General features: G+C 40.5%; 1 protein-coding gene across 4 annotated transcripts in view; it reads left to right on the top strand.

Annotated features, from left to right (window-relative positions):
• Positions 1-21835, top strand: part of LOC112928509 (uncharacterized) — a 123202-nt gene that overhangs the window by 82520 nt on the left and 18847 nt on the right. For 3 of the 4 annotated variants that reach the window (XM_072755175.1, XM_026010309.2, XM_026010308.2), the window contains 2 exons: positions 865-965; positions 14244-14558. The gene's annotated coding sequence lies outside the window, so the exon portion shown is untranslated. Of the gene's footprint in view, positions 1-864; positions 966-14243; positions 14736-21835 lie in introns of those variants that run through there. The other variant, XM_026010310.2, reaches the window with a different exon arrangement.

The raw sequence follows: 21835 nt of genomic DNA, 5'->3' as shown, positions 1-21835 counted from the left end.
TTAGGAAACTGGAAAGCGTGAAAGCAAATTAATTAAGTTTTAATTCAATCACCTTCTACTAAAGTCCTATTAAATACTGCCAAAGAAATTGGAAAGGAGAAATTAATGTGATAGATATTAATAAAATAAGTAGGAAAAAAATCCTGGTAGTAATAATAAAACCATGATCTAGTTCTCTGTAAAAAACTGAAGTCATTTTTTTAATAAAGATGAAAAAATAGAGGAGATACACAAAAACATTAGAAAGAAAATGGGACATTCCTCTATAAATAAAAATTGAAAAAAAAAACACAACCCCTCCCCCCCAAAAAAAAACAAAAATAAAAAATAAAAAGAAATAAAAAGAAAAATTGACAAGAGAATTCTATGGTTATTTTGAGTAATGTGAATTGCCACATGAAGGAAAGCTGGATAGGCCAAAAACCATAAAGGAAATGGAATTGGCACCATGTGCAAAAACCAACCCTAGAAGGATTAATGATTCAAATGTCAAAACATAACTTTAATAAAACTGTTAATAAAAAAATCAAGTATTTTTTAGACTTTGTGGTAAAAGATTTCTTTTTTTAAGATTTATTTATTTATTCATGATAGACCTAGAGAGAGAGAGAGAGAGAGAGAGAGAGAGAGAGAGAGAGAGAGGCAGAGACACACAGGAGGGAGAAGCAGGCTCCATACAGGGAGCCCGATGCGGGACTCCATCCCGGGACTCCAGGATCAGGCCCTGGGCCAAAGGCAGGCGCCAAACCACTGAGCCACCCAGGGATCCCCCCTTGTAGAACAATCTAAAGACATTAGTTTTTACTGTGAGTGTGAATGAGACCCATGGGAGGAGGTGACATCATCTTACTTATTTTTTAACAGGATCCCATTTGCTGCTTTGTGAGAATTGAAGCAAGATCATTTGGCAAGATTCTGCAGTAGCCCACATTGCCTACTGCCACCTCTATCTCCGCTGTGCACAGGTACCACACCTTTTACTGCTAACAGAAATATAGGATGTAGCAATTAGGATCATGGCCTCTAGTGCATCTCTGACACTTATCAGAATCAATTCCATGTGTGTCTTTATTCTCCACATCATTCTTCTCTGATCATACCTTACTTTGAGGGGAGTTTCTGGGTAGGAACTTTGGGAGATAAGTCTCATAATGTAGCAAATCTCCTGAATATAAGGTATGCAAAATATTCCATGAAGCCAGAAAGCATGACAAATGCCCACTACAGTCTATACCTGGCTGGCCAGCATGTACTCTCCTTCCCAACATAAAACAAACAAGCAAATAAACAAAAATGCTCCCTGAAATAATGCAACGGTAACTTGCACAAGTCAAAATATGCTGTCTCCAAAAGAGGGAATCCAAAGTAACATTAGTGAATGCATCTAACTTAACATTTAGAATTTCTCAGTGAGGACGCCTGAGTTACTCAGCGGTTGAGCATCTGTCTTTGGCTCAGGGCATGATTCCGGAGTCCTGGGATCGAGTCCCACATCAGGCTCCCTGCATGGAGCCTGCTTCTCTCTCTGCCTATGTCTCTGCTTCTCTGTGTCTCTGCTTCTCTGTGTCTCTCATGAATTAAATAAATAAAATCTTTAAAAAAAAAAAAAGAATTTCTAGGTGATGTTCATTCAAAATGTTCTGTCACAAGCCCATCTTGATGTTCTGTATCTTGTAGAATAATTGGTAAAGATATCTATGAACAATATACCCCTTTTAAAATAATATTGGGATGGGTGACAGAGAATTTTAAAATGTCTAATATATTATGAATATATATAAGAAAAAGAAAGAAAATATACATAGAGCCAACAACCTTTTAAAACTCCACCTGGGGAACCTGGGTGGCTCAGTTAGTTGGGCAACCAGTTTTTGGTCTCAGCTCAGGTTGTGTTCTTAGGGTCCTGGGACTGAGCCCTCAGCTTGGGCTCCACATTCAGTAGGGAGTCTACTTGAAATTCTCTCTCCTCTCCTGCCTCTGCCCACCCCTCCCAAATAAATAAAATCTTTAAAAAAGAAAATAAAACTTCACCTGGAAAATCTGTTATCTGCTTTTGGATGGCAGGAACCTTATTTCCTTGTCAAATCAGAATTATTAAATACAGAAACCTCTTTATATCATGTTATTCAGTGATTTGAGGAATACCAAAATGTCTATCTGGCACTCTCAACTTCTAATTCAGTGGGATGAATTTGATGGAATAGTTTCTCCCTGAACATTAAGACTTCCAAATCAGCAAAGCCCAGAGATGGTAGTTTTTTAAATAGGAGGGAACAAATATTTTAGTAGTAGATCATTAGGTATAATATTAATAGTTTCTATCCCAGTCTCTATTTTGTGTATCCAGACCTTAAAAAACTACCAGATATTTGTTTTGATGAGACCATGTACTAGATGTGAGGACACTACTCAGCTTTACAAGGTATGTCTTCCAGATGGTGCTCTCATTTGGTTTTTAAAAGTTTTAGAACACTATAGAGTCTGAACTTTGTGGGTGATGAGGTACAGGATAAGACCAGCAAATCTCAAGAGCATCAAATCATTGCTTTACTTTTTTCACTATAAATGAAATCCTTTAGTCCAAAGCAATTTTATGTGGAAAGCGTGATTATGAATAAGGAGTTGATAACATCCATAACTGGTATTGCTGCCATAAGCATGTCAGGCAATTTTAATCCCTGTGGAGTATCTATCTCAGTAAGGGAAAAAAAAATCATTACTGCTTCCATAATAGAAGAAATCTAGCTAACTGGTCAACCTGGTGATGACATAGTCCTGTTGCTCATGGTTGGATACTGTGGCAAGCTGCTTGGGTACCAATTATTGTGAAGTAATCCGTAGTAATGGTAAATCCACATTGTTGATACTGTGTGCAACTACCTAGCTCATGAGCCCAATGAGCAAGCATTGGGGTGGCTGGATAAAGCTGTGAAGAGCCTTTACCATCAAATCTAGATTTTGACTGTTGTACAGGTCAAGTTGACTCAGTGGTCTGTTCAGTGCTAATAGTCCCTGTGGGTCAAATATATGACCATATATGTATGGTACAAAATATCAAATAAAAAAAATTTTCAGTGTGGGGCTTGAACTTACCACCCTGAGATCAAGGCCTGAGCTAAGATCAAGAGTTGGACACTCACCTGTCTGAGCCACCCAGGATCCCCAAAAATACTGCAGTGAAATATTATTTATTTTGGTTATTGAGCTTTTTGGTGTGCTTTTACATTTTGCACCCATGGCATGTGTCTCTCTTGCCTCATTCTAGTCCTAGCCTTAATCAACATTAATCAGCATTTGAGCCCTGCTACCCTTAGCTGTAACCACTTTTTTCCTAGCTGATAATGGTTGTCCTTGGTCTCTGCATGCTCACTCAGCCTTTATTTTTAGTTTTTTTTTAAAGATTTTTTATTTGCTTGAGACACACACAGAGAGAGAGAAAGAGCGAGCGAGAGAGAAACAGAGGGAGAAGCAGGCTCCTTGCAGAGAGCCTGACATGGGACTCCAGGATCATGCCCCGGGTTGAAGACGGTGCTAAACTGCTGAGCCACCGGGGCTGCCCTCACTCAGCCTTTAAATCCAACCAGGGCATTGGGCTCCCTGCGTGGACCCTGCTTCTCCCTCTACCTGTGTCTCTGCCTGTGTCTCTGTGTCTCTCATGAATAAGTAAATAAAGTCTTTAAAAATCAATCAATCAATCAATCCAACCAGGCCACAGGGATGCCTGGGTGGCTCAGAGGCTGACCATGGCTCATGGCATGATCCTGGGGTCCTGGGATCAAGTCCCCATCTGTCTATGTCTCTGTCTGTCTCTCTGCATCTCTCATGAAAAAATAAATAAAATATTTTTAAAAATAAGTAAATCCAACTAGACCACAGAAACAGTCCCAAATTCTTATTTCCTTAAGGGCCACTGCTTGCAACCACATCCAATGCCACTTCTTTGTACCAGTCACAGTACTTGGATACAAACAGAACAACCCGCTCTTGCTAATTTTAAGCAAAAAAGAAAAAAAAAGATTTATTATAAGATAATGAATAACTTACTCTGTGTATGAAGACCAGAAAATGAAGCTTGCAGGCTATGTGGTCAGGAATTAAATCATTAAACCCCTCCAGAGAGAATAATTGCTGCTGATGTTGGGCACAAGCAGGGCAGCTGGTGCTGCTAGGGTTGGGTACACAGTGTGAAGCTGGTACCATAGAGGCCTGCTGCACTTGAATGCTGAAAGCCTCTCTATCAGTCTCACAGGGATCAATTCAGCATGGGGTCCCCTGCCCCAATAGGAAATGAAAGGGAAACTCTGTGTGGAAGTACAGGATGGGATGTTGCCCAACAAAAGAGAGTCAAAAAAAAGCCACAATTACTGCCTGGGGATAAGGAGACATGGTATAAGAGAAATTACACTTCACACTAAGGATGGCAGAGCAGAAACAGTGGAGCCTGAGACATAGATGAAATTGTGGTCTTTTTGCTCCAGCCTGGGGTGTCTGTCTGCAGGTTTTTTGTTATATAAGAAAAGTCACCATTGTTTATAGTTTGTAGCAGATCAAAGTATTCTTAATTGATAACTGAGCAAGAGAAAGTCATTCTTTAAAAAAAAAAAAGATTTATTTATTTGAGAGAATGCATGAGTAGAAGGGACAGAGAGAAAGTGAGAGGGAGAGAGAAGCCTAAGCAGACTCCACGTGAATTATGGAGCCCAGCTGAGGGCTGGATCTCCAAACCCTGAGATCATGACCTGAGCTGAAACCAAGAGTCAGACACTTAACCGACTATGCCACCCAGGCACCCTGAGAAAGCCATTTTGAGGAGGTGAGAACAGAAACTTGACTGTGAGGGACAAAGTTATGAAGATACTGTGGGTGAGGAATATTACTGGGTAGAAGGGCATGTGTGGATGAACAAGAAACCATAAGTGCAAGAATAGTAAGCAAGAGAAACCAGAAAGAACTTTAGCAAGAAATAATAAGCATAGACATTTACAAGACATTTTATTAAGTTTAACTAGGGATTAGAAAATATTGTCTAGGGCAGCCCGGGTGGCTCAGCGGTTTAGCCCCGCCTTTATCCCGGGGCATGATCCTGGAGACCCAGAATCGAGTCCCACCTCGGGCTTCCTGCATGGAGCCTGCTTCTCCCTCTGCTTCTCTCTCTCTCTCTGTCCGTCTGTCTATCTGTCTCTCATGAATAAAGAAAATAAAATATTTTAAAAAATAATGTCTATTTAATGCGTGTCTTTTTTTTTTTTTTTTTAAGATAAGACTAATATTCTGTATCTGTGCCGTCCAATATAGCGGCCACTAGCAATATGTGGCTATTGTAATTGTACACCTGAAACATGGCTAGTCCACCCTGGGCCCAGTGAGCTCAGGTTCCCTTGGTGAGCTGAGCTTCAGCGCCGCAGGTGTGATGGGGCCCCCCATGTCTGGGGTGGGGGAGGCCCCGGAACCGGCCCTGGACCTACTCTCAGAACTGACCAACCCCGAGGAACTGCTATCCTACCTGGGCCCACCTGACCTCCCCGCAAACAACAATGATGACCTGCTCTCTCTCTTTGAGAACAACCGATCCTGTAGACCCCTCCAGCCCTGCCCCTCCCCACCTGCGTACCTGGAGCCAGGGCCTGCCCCAGCCACCCGGCCTCTGATACTGGAGGCAGCCGCGCCGGGTGGGCACCTCGCCCCCAACCCCCTCTGCTGCGGAACGGTGTCGGGAGATGCTCAGCTCCCCTCCGTCCACCGCCCCCAGCCTAACTTTGCCCGGCCCATGAGCACCTGCTACCGGACCTCGAGCGCCGCCCCCGTCCTTCCAACCCCGCCTGCTCCCGCCAGCCTGCATCTGGTCCAGCGTCGACCCTTCTGTTTCAGCGACCTCTTGGCTCGTGGCGAGGAGCAGGGCTGCTCTGTCCCAAGCCTGAGCTCGCAGAGGGCGGGGGGAGGGGGTCCCCCCCCCCCCCACCGCCAGCTTCGGGCTAGGGCTGCAGGGCGGGGGGTTCTAAAGCACAACCGTGGACGCAGAGTGGGGACCATAAGAGCTGTAGACGGCTAGTCCCTCCCGTGCTGCCCGGGCCCCCGTGGGCCGCTGCCCCCTCCCGGGTGCGACAGCTGGGGGTGGCCGCTCAGACGCCTCTCTGAGTGCAGACGCTTCCGCGGGCTGCTCCTCTGGGGTCCCCTTCTCCATGAAAGTGAAGAATCAGTCCCACTGTGTTTTTAAAACTGCCTCTCCCGTGTCCACCCCGGGGCCAGGCCAGGTGGGGGGAGGGGCCACTGCATCCCCTGGCCCAGGGCCGAGTAGTGTCCCCTGTCTGCCCGTCTCTATTAAAGGACTTCCTCACAAAAAAATAAATAAATAAAAATAAAAAATAAAACATGGCTAGTCCAAACTGAGATGTCCTGTAAGTATAAACAGTATATCTGATATTGAAAACTTAATAGAGAATCTTATTAACAATTTTACATTAATTACATGTTGAAATAATATTTTAGACATGTATTAAAGTGTATTATTAAAATATATTTCACCTGTTTCTTTTAACTTTTTTTTTTTAAGATTTTATTTGTTCATTTATGAGGGATACGCAGAGAGACGAGGAGACATAGGCAGAGGGAGAAGCAGGCTCCATGCAGGGAGCCCAATGAGGGACTCAATCTCCCGGGACTCCAGGACCAACCACGCCCCCAGCCGAAGGCAGGCACTAAACTGCTGAGCCACCCAGGGATCCCCAAGGTCAGGGTTTCTCAATGAGGGTGATACCACTCTGAGAGTCAGGAGCTGGACATTTGTGGGACAACTGCTGGTGTTAGATATGTGGGGGCTACAAATGCTGATGTCCTGAAATGCAAAAAATAGTCCTGTACAATGAAGTATCTCACACCGCCACAATTTTTTAATATTGTGCTGGATATTTAAATGGGTGAAAAACTTGCTAATGATTACATGATATTTTATATATAAACACAAAGTGTTTTTAGATGGCTTTATTTTTTTTTTTGAAGATTTTATTTATTTATTCCTGAGAGACACAGAGAGAAAGAGAGGCAGATACACAAGCAGAGGGAGAAGTAGGCTCCTCACCGGGAGCCTGGGGAGCCTGACGTAGGACTCGATGCCGGGTCTCCAGGGTCACACCCTGGGCTGAAGGCTGTGCTAAATCACTGAGCCACCGGGGCTGCGCCAGATGGTTTTAATACGTACCAAATTTTCCAGGTCTGCAACTATCAAGGCAGTTGAGGCACAATTACACATTATATTCAGAACTTTATCATGAGCTTTGTCATTTTGGAAAATCACATCAACAGTGGCAACACTGCTTACAGCATTTGCATTACCAACGTATGTGTGGAAGTCTGCATTTGTAGCTGTCATGTTTATGGTAACTGTATATATAGGTTTAATAATATTTAGTCATTTTTGGCATTTTCATATTATAATTTTCTTTCCTTTAATGTTCCTATTTTTGTCAAGTTAGGATATTATACTGAGTTTTAAAAAATTATGAATAGTGAGGGATTATACTACCTGTGAACTTAATTTTAGGAGAGCAAAAGACTTGTACTACAATATTTGGTGTGAAAAGGAGCCTTTGTGTCTAATATGATTGAGAATTTGTACTTGAAATAATAGTTTATAAATGAGCAGATTTTTAAAAGTGTACAAGAGAAAATATTATCAACTGATAGAAGATAGGAAGAGAATAAATGAAAGAAGACAGGTGTCAAAGGGAAAACAAAAAAGATAACAGGATATTTGTTAAGATAACAGGATTAATTCAAATACCAATAATTACAATAAATATAAATGTATTAATCTCACTTATTATAGATTGGATGTCAACAAAGTCCAGGTATGTGGTGCTTATAAGAGATTAACCCTAAAAAGGATTTTAAAAAGAGAACTGAAAATAAAGGAAAATATGTCCCATGCGACTCTAAGCAAAATAAATATGGCAATGGTAATACCACTCAAAATAGTACATTAGATCAAACACATTTATAGAGATGAAGAATGGACACTAATAATAATTTTAAAAATCCTCCGTGAAGATTTAACAGTGAAGAACCTGTAAGGCTCTAATGATATAGTCTGAAAATATGTAAGGTACAACTTGAGGGAATTACAAGGAAAAATGAACAAATCTACAGTCATAGATTTTTTTTAACATAACAGGTCCATAAATTGATACATTAATTAGAAACAGTAAAAATATATTAAAATTTAACAACACAACTATCTTGATTTATAAGCTGTATTTTGAAGCCTTCTCTGCAAAAATACTTTTTTAAGCTTCTTTACAAGCAGAAACAGAATATTTCCCTGAAATTGCCCATACTTCAAAGACTAAATATCCTACAGTCCATTTACTGAACTACAAGGTAATTAAATTAGAATAAATAAATGAGTGAATGAATGCATATATTTGGAGACCCAAAACAATTTTATATTTTGCAAAGATTAAAAAGCAATTATAATGGAAATCAGGAAACATTTAAAACTAAAAAATTAGGACGCCTGGTTGCCTCAGTGGTTGAGCACCTGCCTTAGGCCCATGATCCTGGAGTATCAGGATCAAGTTCCACATCGGGGTCCCTACATGGAGCCTGCTTCTCTCTCTACCTCTCTCTCTCTCTGTGTCTCTCATGAATAAATATATAAAATCTTTTTTAAAAAATGGGCAAGAGGACCTGAATAGATATTTTTCCAAAGAAGACATACATATCAATAAGTATATGCTAATGTGCTCACCATATCAAGGAAATGCAAAACAAAACCACAGTGAGATATCCCCTCATACCTGACAGAAGGATCATTATCAAAAAGACAAAAAAAAAGCATTGGCAATGAACTGGAGAAAAGGGAAATTTTTGCACCATGTGTGGAAATGTAAATTGATCTAACCAGTATGGAAAACAGTATGGAGGGGAACTGGGGTGGCTCAGCCTTTAGCTTAGGTCATGATCCCAGGGTCCTGGGGTCAAGCCCCACCTCTCTCACTCTTCTTGCTCTTTCAAATAAATTAAAAAAAATTTTTTTAAAGGAAACTAGTATGGAGTTTCTAATCCACTTTTGGTATTTATCCAAAGAAAATGAAAAGACTGGGCAGCCCGGGTGGTGCAGCGGTTCAGTGCCACCTGCAGTCTGGGGTGTGATCCTGGAGACTCAGGATCAAGTCCCACATCGGGCTCCCTGCATGGAGCCTGCTTCTCCCTCTGCCTGTGTCTTTGCCAATCTCTCTCTCTCTCTGTGTCTCTATGAATAAATAAATAAATTCTTAAAAAAAAAGAAAATGAAAAGACTAACTCAAAAAGATATATGAATCCCATGTTCATTGCATTAGTTATAATAGCCAAGATATGGAAACAGCCTAAATAAATAAACCCATACATCTATAATATCAAAAAATACTGATGATTCAATTTTGAGCTAGATTTTATTTTTTTTCTTAAGATTTTATTTATTCATTCATGAATAAACATTCATGACAGAGAGGCAGAGACATAGGCAGAGGGAGAAGCAGGCTCCCTGTGGGGAGCCAGATGCAGGACTTGATCCAAGGACCCTGGGATTACGACCTGAGCCAAAGGCACACACTCAACCACTGAACCACCCAGGTGCCTCTTGAGTAGGCTTTTAAACAAATATGCTGCAACAACAGCATATCCACCTGCAAAGAATGAAGTTGGGCCCTCATCTCTCATTATTTATAAAAATTAACTCAAAATGGATCAAACTGCTAAATTCAAGAGCTAAAACTTTTTTAAATTTAAATTGTGTTAGTTAACATACAGTGTAATATTGATATCTGGAGTAGAATTCAGTGATTCATCACTTACATACAGCGCCCAGTGCTCATCACAAGTGCTCTCCGTAATACCCATCCCCCATCTAGTCCACCCCCACTCACCAACTTCTATAACCCTGTTTGTTCTCTACTGTTGAATCACTTATGGCTTGTTTCACTCTCTTTGTTCTTCCCCCATTCCCACATATTCATCTGTTTTCTTTCTTAAATTCTACATTTGAGTGAGCTCATATGGTTTCTGTCTTTTTCTGACTGTTTCATTTCACTTTGCCTAACAGAAGGAGCTAAAACTTCTGTAAAACACTCTGAAGAAAACACAGAAGCAAATCATCATAGTCTCAGATCGCCAAAGGATTCTTAGATATAACATTAAGAGCATGACCCACAAAGAATTAGATAATTTTCATTTCAAGATGACTAAATATTCTGTGCTTCAAAGGGTACCATCTAAGAAGGGGAAAGATATCACACCAGAGGAAAGAAAATATTTGCAAGTCATGTATCTATTAAAGAACATCCATCTAAAATACACTCTGACAACTTGATAATAGGCAACTAACTCATTTTTAAATGGACAAAGGATCTGAATAGACATTTCTCCAAAGACGGTATGTAAATGGCCAATAATTATATTAAAAGACACTAAACACCATTAGTGATCAGGGAAAAGCAAGTCAAAACTACAATGATATATCACTTCACAGCCACTAGAATGGCTATAATTTTAACAAATGGATAAAACCCCAGCTGTTTTCAAGGACAAAGAAAAATTGTAGGGTGGCTCAGTGGTTTAGCGTCACCTGCGGCCCAGGGCATGATCCTGGAGCCCAGGGATGGAGTCCCACGTTGGGCTCCCTGCATGGAGCCTGCTTCTCCCTCTGCCTCTCTCTGTCTCTCTCTGTGTCTTTCATGAATAAATGGATAGAATCTTAAAAAAAAAAAAAAAGAAAGAAAGAAAAATTATAACCCTTCAATTGTATGTCTATCCTCATTATCTAATTGAAGAACATTTTTATCACCCCAAAAAGAAACTTTCTAACAGCAATCACTCCCATTTGTCCTAACCCTGCCAGCCCTAAGTAACTCTAATTATTCTCTTTATCTATAAATTTGCCTATTCTGTACATTTCTTATAAGTGAAATGGTCTTCTGTGACTGGCTTTTTCACTTAGCATAATGTTTTCAAGGATCATCTGTGTTGTGGCATGTATTTTTATTGCCAAATAATATTCTATTGTGTGAATATACCACATTTTCTTTTTCAATTCATCTATTTATAGGCACTTGGGTTGTTTCCACTTTTGGCTATTGTGAATGATGCTGCAATGAACAATTGTGTGCAAGTTTTGGCATAAATATACATTTCTAATGTTCCTGGGTGTATGTATAGGAGTGGAAATACTGGGTCATACAGTAACTCTATGTTGGATACTGGCCTCAAAGAATGAGTTTGGAAGTGTTTAATTTAGTAGTTTTTGAGGACTTATTTTGTATAAGCTTTACACATGTTTCCCTTGATCCATATGATGCTCTTGAAAAAAATACTGTTATCAAGATTTTTGATGATGTAGAATATGTTGTGCATAGAGCACACATCTGGGATTTGCATCTCAGATTGTAATAATCAGAAGCATACAATCTTTATAACCAGCCATTTTGTTTCACATTTTACTCTCTTCCTCATACTTCTTTTCTACTTTCATCTCTGTAATAGCTGCATCTATATTCTTCTTTCTTTTTTAAAAAAAGATTTTATTTATTTATTCATGAGAGACAGAGAGAGAGAGAGAGAGGCAGAGACACAGGCAGAGGAAGAATCAGGCTCCATGCAGGGAGCCCGACATGGGACTCAATCCTGAGTCTCCAGGATCACGCCCTGGGCTGAAGGCAGCGCTAAACTGCTGAGCCACTGGGGCTGCCCCATATTCTTCTTTCTTGTCTGAAAGAATTCTCATGCAAACTCTCTTCCATCAAGTCCTACTTATTCTACTCTATTTCCTCCATCCTCTTCCACTCATACCATGCTCAGCCAACACTTTAGTGTCTTTGGAGTTAGTTTGTTTTTAGCTATTTTCACATTTTAATAGCTATCCTCTGGGTTTTTCTATGAGTAAAAACCCTTTATATTATTACTTTTATATTTCCTCTCGAGTCAAGTCAAGTTAGTTCACTTATTATAGGATGACTCTAAATCATACCTATACTTAAACTGCAGCTTAACTCTAGACTAAATATTTTCTAGACGAAAATCTTTGGCTTTCATTCCTTTAATTATCCTTTGAGTTTTATTCCACTGTTTTGTGGTGCTAAATATTGAGTATAAGCTTGACACTCGGTGATGTTTCTCTCCTTTAAGCAACTTGAGATTTTCTCTGGACACTCAAGTTTTATTTTATCTTACAGACATATTATAGTTTTCTAAATCAATTTTCCCTTAAATATGATTGTCTTGATCTTGGCACATGCATTGCACCTGATATCATTCTGCTTGACTTCTACTCTCTTCACAGCATTTCCCTTTCCAAAGTGAATCCCTTCAAAGTAAACTCCTAGTCTTATTGAAGTGATTCCACTCTGCCTCCTGCTCCTGCTATTTCTGGAGTCTTTTCTAATAGGTTTTTACCAGCCTCTAAGCACTACTTCTCACCTCTGCTTACCAGCTCTCATTCTCTGACATTTTTCTACCTAATGTCAACTGTATTGAGAAGTACTCACATGTATTTTGGAGTTCATGGGCTTTTCTTTGTTTTTTGTTTTTGTTTTGGGTTTTGGGTTTTTGTGACACACACATACAGAGCGAGTTTGGGGAGGTAGGCAGGGACAGAGAAAGAGTGAGAGAAAGAATCCCAAGCTGAGGGGGCTGAGCGTGGGGCCCAGCCTCAGGACCTAGGCAGAAATCAAGAGGTGGACACACCCAACTGACTTAGCCAACCAGGTGCCCTCATTGGCTTTTCTTTGAACCTCACTGAAACTGGATTTTTCTGTTTTGGTACCCTTTTGTAACTTTTGTTTCTAAGGGGTTAAAGGGGTAGGATTCATATCTAAGCTGTTGGATTGATCATACTAATAAGTCCTTTTCCGCCCCTAATTAGGGGTGTCAGGGATCAAACCATCGAAGACAAATGCTATAGGAGACTGAATTTCTACACATGAAAACAAGATCCCTAAAATCATGGGAGGGTGTGGGACCCACAGCCATATTCAAGGAACAAAGATATAATTTTATATATATATATATATATATATATATATATATATATATATATATAATATTTGAAATTATTTCAGACTAATTGGTTTGTTTTTTTATTCTCCAAAAGTCAAGTAAAATTGATGGCACCAGAACATGCATTCCAGCTATCATTAGTTTCCAGATGAAGAAAATGAGGTAACTCCTCCAATTTCACATATTGCCTTACACATTGGGGCAATCCTCAGAGTCACCACTATCATCTTCAACACACATAGCCTGACACTCCAGACAACCTGCCATCAGCCCCTTTCCAGGCTTTTGGGTTACTTGTCTTTGGTTTCTCTTGTGGGATTTGGGTCTGAGACTCCCAGGTCTCTATTCCCTGAACAGCATCCAGATCCTGCTTCACACTCATCCATTGAGGAAGGCAAAAATGGCAATTTAGTCAGTCAGTCCTGGGTAGTCTCAGTGGGTTATGTGAAAATTAATAAGGGGAAATGTCACTAAAGTAGAGTTGGGAGGCTAGAAGAGGGACTGTCAGTTACAGGAAGAGTAGTCAATTAAGGACTCTCAATAGGAAAGAATGTAAATTACTGGCCCCAAAGGTAAAGGATGTACAGAGCATCACCTACAATCAATTGACTACCCCTGCAGTTCAGCCAATGATAAACCAACATCACCCTAGGTTTCTCCAATGGATTTTCCTTCAAAAGAACTTCCCAACTCCCGCCTTCTTTTCCATGAAAGAGCTCTTCTTTGCTGTTACTTGTATTCTGGCAGAGCTTTTTCCTCCTAAATTGCAATTCTGTTATTCCCAACAAACTCATTTTGATGGTAAAATGACTGACAGTTTTATTTTTTTTTTAAGATTTTTATTTATTCAGTCATGAGAGACAGAGAGAGAGGCAGAGACACAGGCAGAGGGAGAAGCAGGTTCCATGCAGGGAGCCCCATGCGGGACTCGATTCCAGAACTCCAGGATCATACCCTCAGCGGAAGGCAGACGGACTCAACCGCTGAGCCACCCAGGCATCCCTGAAAGTTTTATTTTTAAGGTTAACAGATACAAGTCCTAAAAGAGTCTTGGGTGAAGCTCCACTCTTCACTGTGGGCAAGCTCAGTGCATTGCTCTGAAACAATCCACACAGGAGGTAGCCTTACCCTTTCCACCTCTAGACTACATTTCCCAGAAGTTCTTGCGGCTTCAATCAACTTCCGTGGGAACTCAGCAACATTTTTCTATTTCTTAGGAAACATGAGGCTCCCGGGGACTGGCAGGGCCCATGGAGGAAGCTTATCTCCAGGGAGTGTGGGATGTCTCCTGTGGGAACCTGACTCGGAGACTGCTCTTGGATCTAGAAGACCCTCTGCAGCGATCTGGAGAAGGGAGCAGGGATATCGGCTCAGCTTAGATTTATACGCCAGCAGGAAATCGAAGCGCCAGGCGCCATCTTGTCTGGGCCGACCCGCTTCCTGACTACATTTCCCAGAGGCCCCCGGGGGAGCAGGGCCGTTCCTTCACTCGCCTGCTTGACTCTCGGCCTCCCAGCAAGGGGAATTGCAAGGTGAGAGGCCTAAGTCTTGGGGGCTCGACCAGGCTGTTCAGATGCGTCTCTGGGTTGGGGAGGGGCAGCCTAAAGGGGCCTTCTGGGCGAATCTGGAGTCTCCGGCGCCTTTGAGTTGGTCGGATTGGGGGAACGGACCAGAGGAACAGGATTCCATGTGTGCGACTGTGACCTTAGGTGACTCTGCGGCGCTCCGTGTGGGGGTGTGATTGTCGGCCCCTGTGGTGGGTGTGTCATTGCGACTGACCATGCGCGGACCTCTGTTTGCAGGTGTAGCTGGGTATCCCTGTTGTAGGTTTGTGGTTCTGACTGTGCAGCTCAATGGGTGTAGGTGTGACTGTCCCCACCGTGGGTCTGTTCGTATGTGCGTTCCTTTTGTGTGACATTTTGTGTAGAATCCGTGATTGTGCGGCCATGAGTTATCTGAGAAGCGTGTGTGGTTGGGTTGAATGTTAGCAACACTGAGCCTCCTGGATGTCTGTGACTTTGTGAGGACGTGGGAGTGTGATCATGTAACTTTTTGTGGCACCGTGTGTGCAGTAGGAGGGTGTCTGTAACTGTTGCCAGGGTGGCAGTATGTGTTGTCCCACTAGTTGTGTGAGGTCAGGACAAGATTTTGGTCTTGAATAGCAGAGACCTCTCCCCTTCTGACATGCTCAGACAGAAATGCCCCGTACAGCCTAGACTCCGACCTCTCTCTGGGGTTGGTAGGTGTGAGTCCAGAGCTGCTACTTCCCTGGTCAGTCTTCGCCGCAAGAAGGGTCTGGCATCTCATGATTCCTTTCTCCTTCCTCAGCTCTGCTTTTCTCAGATAGGTCCCCAAAGGAAGGAGGAGGAATGGCTGTTTAAGAAGCCAAATAGAAGGGGTTTCCTTTTTAAGCTTTTCTTCTTCTGGATGGCCTTGTTTAACTCAGAATCATCTATGTGAGCTGGAAAAATCTCCATTGAAGGAAAGAATGGGGGAAGCCTGGGTGGCTCAGCGGTTTAGCACCTGCCTTTAGCCCAGGGTGTGATCCTGGAGTCCCGGGATTGAGTCCCACATCGGGCTCCCTGCCTGGAGCCTGCTTCTCCTACTGCCTGTGTCTCTGTCTCTCAAGAATAAATAAAATCTTTAAAAAAAAAAAAAAAAAAAAAAGGAAAGAATGGGAAGCCCTAGGGGTAGGCCCACAGATACCAGCATTTCCCATCATTTCCTTCTACATAGTGTTCACATATTGAGAAAACATCTCAATTTCTCCAATGTATTAAGTTTTTGCTTTTTAAACACACACACACACACACACACACACACACGCACACACACGATTATTTTAAAGAATTTGGAAAATAAGAAGTTAGAACAAAAGTAAAGTCCTACCACCCAGATATAACCATCGTCAATATTTTAATTGATTTCCTTCCAACACATTTCCTGTGTACATACAAGATACATTATGTTCAAGATCAAAATCTCGTAGTATTTATCATCTCACATTTTTTTGTTTTCACTAAAATTTATAGCTATTATTAATTAATTTTCCTTGGTTAGAAATTACTGAATATTGCATGCATCCACAAAAGTGCTTAAGATATAGACATACAATTTAAGAATTATATAGCTGAACTTCTATATAACAAAAACTTGTGTCAGCCCTCCAAAAGCCTCTCTTCTTCCTGCCCCCAGAATAAACTTAATTCTCTTCACCTCTTTAAGTAATCCTTATTCTGACTTTGGTGATAATATATTTTCTCGATGTTAAAAAAAAAAAAACAAAAAACCCATTTATCATATATCTACACATTCCTGAGTAATATAGTTAGGTTTTGTCTTTTTATCTTTATAGAAATGAAATTGTGCTGGGTAATGTTGTTTTGAGTCTTGTCTTTTTTAAACAATATTTTATTTCTTAGGCTTATTTATCCTTTTGGTCATAAACTAAGGCTATATATTTGAACATTGGTTGTTTTCTGTTTTTGACTTATTTGAAAGGGCTGCTGTAAAGATGTTTTTATAAGTACTCTGCTACACATAGGTATGCTTTCCTAGGGTATAAACATGCAAATGGAATTGCCAGGCCGTAGGATTTATGTGTATCTTCAAATTTCCTAGATAATGCTGAACTGGTTTTCAATATGGTTGACCAGTTAGATTTTTTTAAAGATTTTATTTATTTATTCATGAGAGGCAGAGACATAGGCAGAGGGAGAAGCACGCTTCCAGTGGGGAGACTGATGTGGGACTTGATCCCAGGACCCTGGGATCATGCCCTGAGCCAAAGACAGATGCTCAATCACTGAGCCACCCAGGTGTCCCTGTATCATCAGTTAAATTCTTACCAGCAGTTTATCAGCATAGTCATCTGTATTCTCTCTAATACTTGGTCACTTGGTATTTTAATTTTTTTATTTGCTAATACAAAGATACATTGTTTATGAAGTATGACATACATTCCTTTTTTAAAAAAAATTTTTTTTATTATTTATTTATGATAGTCACAGAGAGAGAGAGAGAGAGAGAGACAGAGGCAGAGACATAGGCAGAGGGAGAAGCAGGCTCCATGCACCGGGAGCCCGATGTGGGATTCGATCCCGGGTCTCCAGGATCGCACCCTGGGCCAAAGGCAGGTGCCGAACCGCTGCGCCACCCGGGGATCCCCATGACATACATTCCAAAAATACAGAAATCAAAGCATATGACTTGATGAATTTTTTAAAGTAAGCATATTCATTTAACCAGATCTCAAATCAGATTAGGAAATAGAACATTACCAGCATTTTAGAAGCCCAGTTCTTGACCCATCCATTACACTACTCACCTCTCCCAAAGATAACCATCACTCTGTCTTCTACAGCTATAGAGTAATTTTATCTGTTCTGGAATTTTATGTAAATAGTATCACACAATTTGTGCTTGGCTCTTTTTGTTTAACATTATACTTCACAGGTAATATGAATGAATGTAATATGTAACAATATTATGTAGCATGAATATACAGGATTCATCCATGTTCCATGTTGTTGTGGATCATTCATTATTATTGCTGTTTAAAATGCCATTGCATGAATATAACACAATTTATTTATCAATTCCATAATTGATTGGCATTTGAATTTTCAAGATTTTAAATTGGGGCCATTATGAAAAAAGCTACCCTGAATATTCTTCATGTCTTTTGGTGCACATATGAATGCATTCTGTTGGGCATATCCCTAGGAATAAAATATTTGTGTTGTGGGTTATGCATATATTCAGCTTTAATATACAATCATGGTTTTCCTAAATGATTTTATCAATTTAAGATCCTACTTCATTGTGTCAGAAAAGACATTAGAAGCATTGCCAGAAAGAACAATAGTTTATAATAAAAGTCTACCAATAAATATTATAGTCCTAAATAGTTACCTTTGTAAAATGTTTCAAATATATTTGACAGAAATAAAAGATGGAGTGGACAAATCATAATCAAAGTAGGGGATTTTAGCATTTTTCTCACTTTTCACTGTTAGAACAAACAGTATATACCCAGTAAAGCTGTATAATACCAAAACAGTATAATTGACAAACTTAACCTAATTGACATATGTGGAACAGTGTGCTTTCCAACTACAATGTATATTATCTTCAGATGCACATATCAAAATGTGTGGTGTTGCTAAAGTTGAACCTGAGGGAAATAATATAGCTATAAATGCATAAACTAGTAAAGAAGAATGTTGAAAAATTAATGACCTCTGTATTCATCTCAGAATTTTTTTTTTAAGGTTTATTTACTTATTCACGAGACACACACACACACACACAGAGGCAGAGACACAGGCAGAGGGAGAAGCAGGCTCTTCGCACGAGCCTGATGCGGGACTCGATCCCGGATCCCGGGATCACAACCCAAGTCAGAGGCAACCGCCCAACTGCTGAGCTCCCCGGGCGTCCCCATCTCAAGATTTTTTAAGACCCTTTTTTATTTATTCAAGAGAGCTAAGAGCAGGAGTAGCAGCAGAAGGAGAGGGACTGAGCATGGAACCTGAGGCGAGGCTCAATCCCACGACTCTGAGACCATGACCTGAGCTAAAACCAAGAGTCGGATGTTTACTGACTGAGCCACCCACACACCCATCTCAGGATGTTAAGACAAAGTATACTAAGGGGTATCTGGGTGACTCAGTGGTTGAGCATCTGCCTTTGGCTTAGGTGGTGATTCCAGGGTCCTGGGATTGAGTCCCGCATGGTGCTCCCCAGAGGGAGCCTACTTCTCCCTCTGCCTGTGTCTCTCATGAATAAATAAGTAAAATCCTAAAAAAAAAAAAAAAAAAGAACCTGAGCCTTGTGATCATTATGCTGAGTCCCTTTTTATATGTCATCAGACATGTAAATTTCTTTTTTTTTTTTTAGACATGTAAATTTCTGGGTTTTAATATAGATTTTTATTTTTGTAACTCAGTTTTCTTTATTGGATGTGGTATGTGCTTAAAGCTTTGCATGGTCTGCAATGTCATCACAACTCATCATCCTGTCATACTGAGCTAGGCTAGGCAGTTTTTAAGAAACGTAAATTTTCCTAATATCGCTATTTAATTATTAAGGATTTAATTTTGTTAATAAAATGTTAATTTCCTAGATGATAATGGATTGAGTATGCAGTGAGCTCTCATTTGGAACATTCAGCTTGCTTATTATTTCATTGTACCCTATTTCTACTTGGATTTGTGTGTGCTCACTTGTGCCAACTAACTGTGGAATACCCTTTCTATCTAGGGTTATATGTGAGGCCACATGTGTGATGGGTCCTACCTGGTTTTGGTACAGTTTTTTCCTTCCTTTCTTCCTTGCTTCCTTGCTTCCTTCCTTCCTTCCTTCCTCTCTTTTTAAAGATTTTGATTTTTTTTTTTTTTTTTTTTATTTGACACAGAGAGAGAGAGCGAGCATAAGTCAGGGGCAGCAGAGGGAGAGGGAGAAGTAGACTTGCTGCTGAGCAGAGAGCCCCATGTGGAGCTCGAAGTTCCTTGAGTTTATACTTTTCAGATTATACAAGTAGAAACAAACACTTATACTAGAAATATAACTAGTAAGACAAGAAAAAAACCACACATATAATCACTCACTAATTATAGCCAGTAAAAAAAAAAAAAAAAGGTATTTTTATTCACCTTTTTTTGTGCACTTTTTATTTTTCTCTCACATGGTATTATGGACTTAAAGCATTTTTTCAATGTTTTAATTAACTGATGGTTGTTATGGACTCCATCATAGTACAAGGAGGAGTGGCAGGGGAAATATTCATAGTATATTGTTGAATAATGTTTCACTATACTGCTAGTGAGGGCCCCTATTAGGAGACTTTTTAGAAAAACATTAAGTAATCTCTATACCCAATGTGGGGCTCATATTCCTCATCCTGAGGTCAAGAGTCAAGTGCTCTATGACTGAGCCAGCCAGGCAACCCTTAGGAGATTCTTACAAGGAATCTTTTCAGCACAGCTTCTGATACTTTTGAGAGTATCATCTTTTGGCAACAGCAGCAAAATGTTGCAAATTATTTTCTGTTCTAAGGTGTGAAGTTAGCTATTATTCAGGAACTCTCTTTTCTTTTATCTGTTCCTCGCTTCTCTTCTTTCCTTCTTGGAATTGAATAAAAGACCAAATATAGATGACTATGTTATACCTGAGAGTTTCTGTTGAACAAATGTGCTGCTATTGTCGGACTATTTTAAGTGGTGCCACAGCTCAAAAGTTTTCTTTTTAAGATTTAGTGTTCATATCTTCTTGTCTTCTTTCTTTTTTGGTTTTCTTATAAGTCATTTTTTTCAACCTTCAAAATTTTCTCATACTTGGATAGATTATTGAGGGGAGGAGTTAGCAATTAATTGAGGGAGTAATTAAATCTGAGATGTTTCCGCAATAGACGTCTGTTATGGAACAATGAGCAAAATTTGCTTTTTTTAATGATCAAACAAGACTTAAATTATATATGCAAATAGGCACCTTCTTCCTCAGGAAAGTGGTTGGGAGCAATGACAGGTACATGCAGCTGTTAAATATTAGCTTCATTATGCAGTGACTGAACACTCCCATGGTGACTCTGACTTCATAAGGCTATTTGCTTATGACTCTATTTATCTAAAAAACAGCAAGCACAAGAGTAGGAGAGTTAGAATACATATAGTATTTTATCAAGATTAGCACTCAGTGTTTTGAGCAGGTTTATTCTATATTAAAGTAGTTTTTTAAAGAAAGTTTATTTATTTGAGAGAGAAAAAGCATGAGCAGTGGGGTGGGGAAGGGCAGAGGGAGAGTGAGAAGCAGGCTCTCTGCTGAATAGGGACCCCCACATTACTTGATGCTCAGACTCCAGGATCATAACCTCAACCAAAGGCAGATGCTTAACCGACTGAGCCACCAAAGCACCCCAGATTAAAATAATTGGGGTGGTGTGGATGAAAAAGTAAACTGAAATCCTGGAGTTTCCTGAAGAGAATCAAGATGAGCATTAGTCTCCCCACTTTTATTGGGCCTAAACTCTTTCTGTCTTAATTACCTCCACCATCCTTTCTTCTGGCCAAAACCATGCAAAGATGTACTGGTTTCCCTCTCCCATTAGCCATTCAGAACGTTCACCCCACTTTCAATTTCCTTATCCTTAATAGGAAGTAAGAGTTATTGCCTCTTCCTACAGGAATGGGAATGTTCTCAGAAAAGTAATGGACTGTAGTAGAAATTACATTAGGAGAGAATTCTAAAGGAGCTCATGGGTGGCTCAGTTGGTTAAGGGTCTGCCTTGGCCTCAGGTCATGATCTCAGAGACACAGGAGTCCCAGGATCCAGCTCCCCGCTCAGTGGGGAGTCTGCATCTCCCTCTGCCCCTCTGCTTGCTCATGCATGTCTGTGTGTGTGTGTGCGCACGTGCGCGCTCACTTTCAAATAAAATATTTTTTTAAAGCAATTTTTTTTTTTTTAGGATTTTATTTATTCATTCATGATAGAGAGAGAGGCAGAGACACAGGCAGAGGGAGAAGAGGGCTCCATGCAGGAAGCCGGATGTGGGACTTGATCCCAGAACTCCGGGATCTCACCTGGAGCCGAAGGCAGGCACCCAACCACTGAGCCTCTCAGGCGTCCCTCAAATAAATAAAATCTTTAAAAGAATTCTAAAGACTAGGGTTCTTTTTTTTTCTTTTTTAAAGATTTTATTTATTCATGAGAGGCAGAGAGAGAGAGAGAGAGAGAGGCAGAGACATAGGCAGAGGGAGAACCAGGCTTCATGCAGGGAGTCCAATGCAGAACTCGATCCCTGGACCCTGGG

This window comes from Vulpes vulpes, chromosome 1 (genome assembly GCF_048418805.1).
Source record: "Vulpes vulpes isolate BD-2025 chromosome 1, VulVul3, whole genome shotgun sequence".
In the NCBI taxonomy this organism is placed as follows: Eukaryota; Metazoa; Chordata; class Mammalia; order Carnivora; family Canidae; genus Vulpes; species Vulpes vulpes.
Note: the sequence above shows the minus strand (reverse complement) of the source record. Positions and strands in the feature narration are given on the sequence as shown.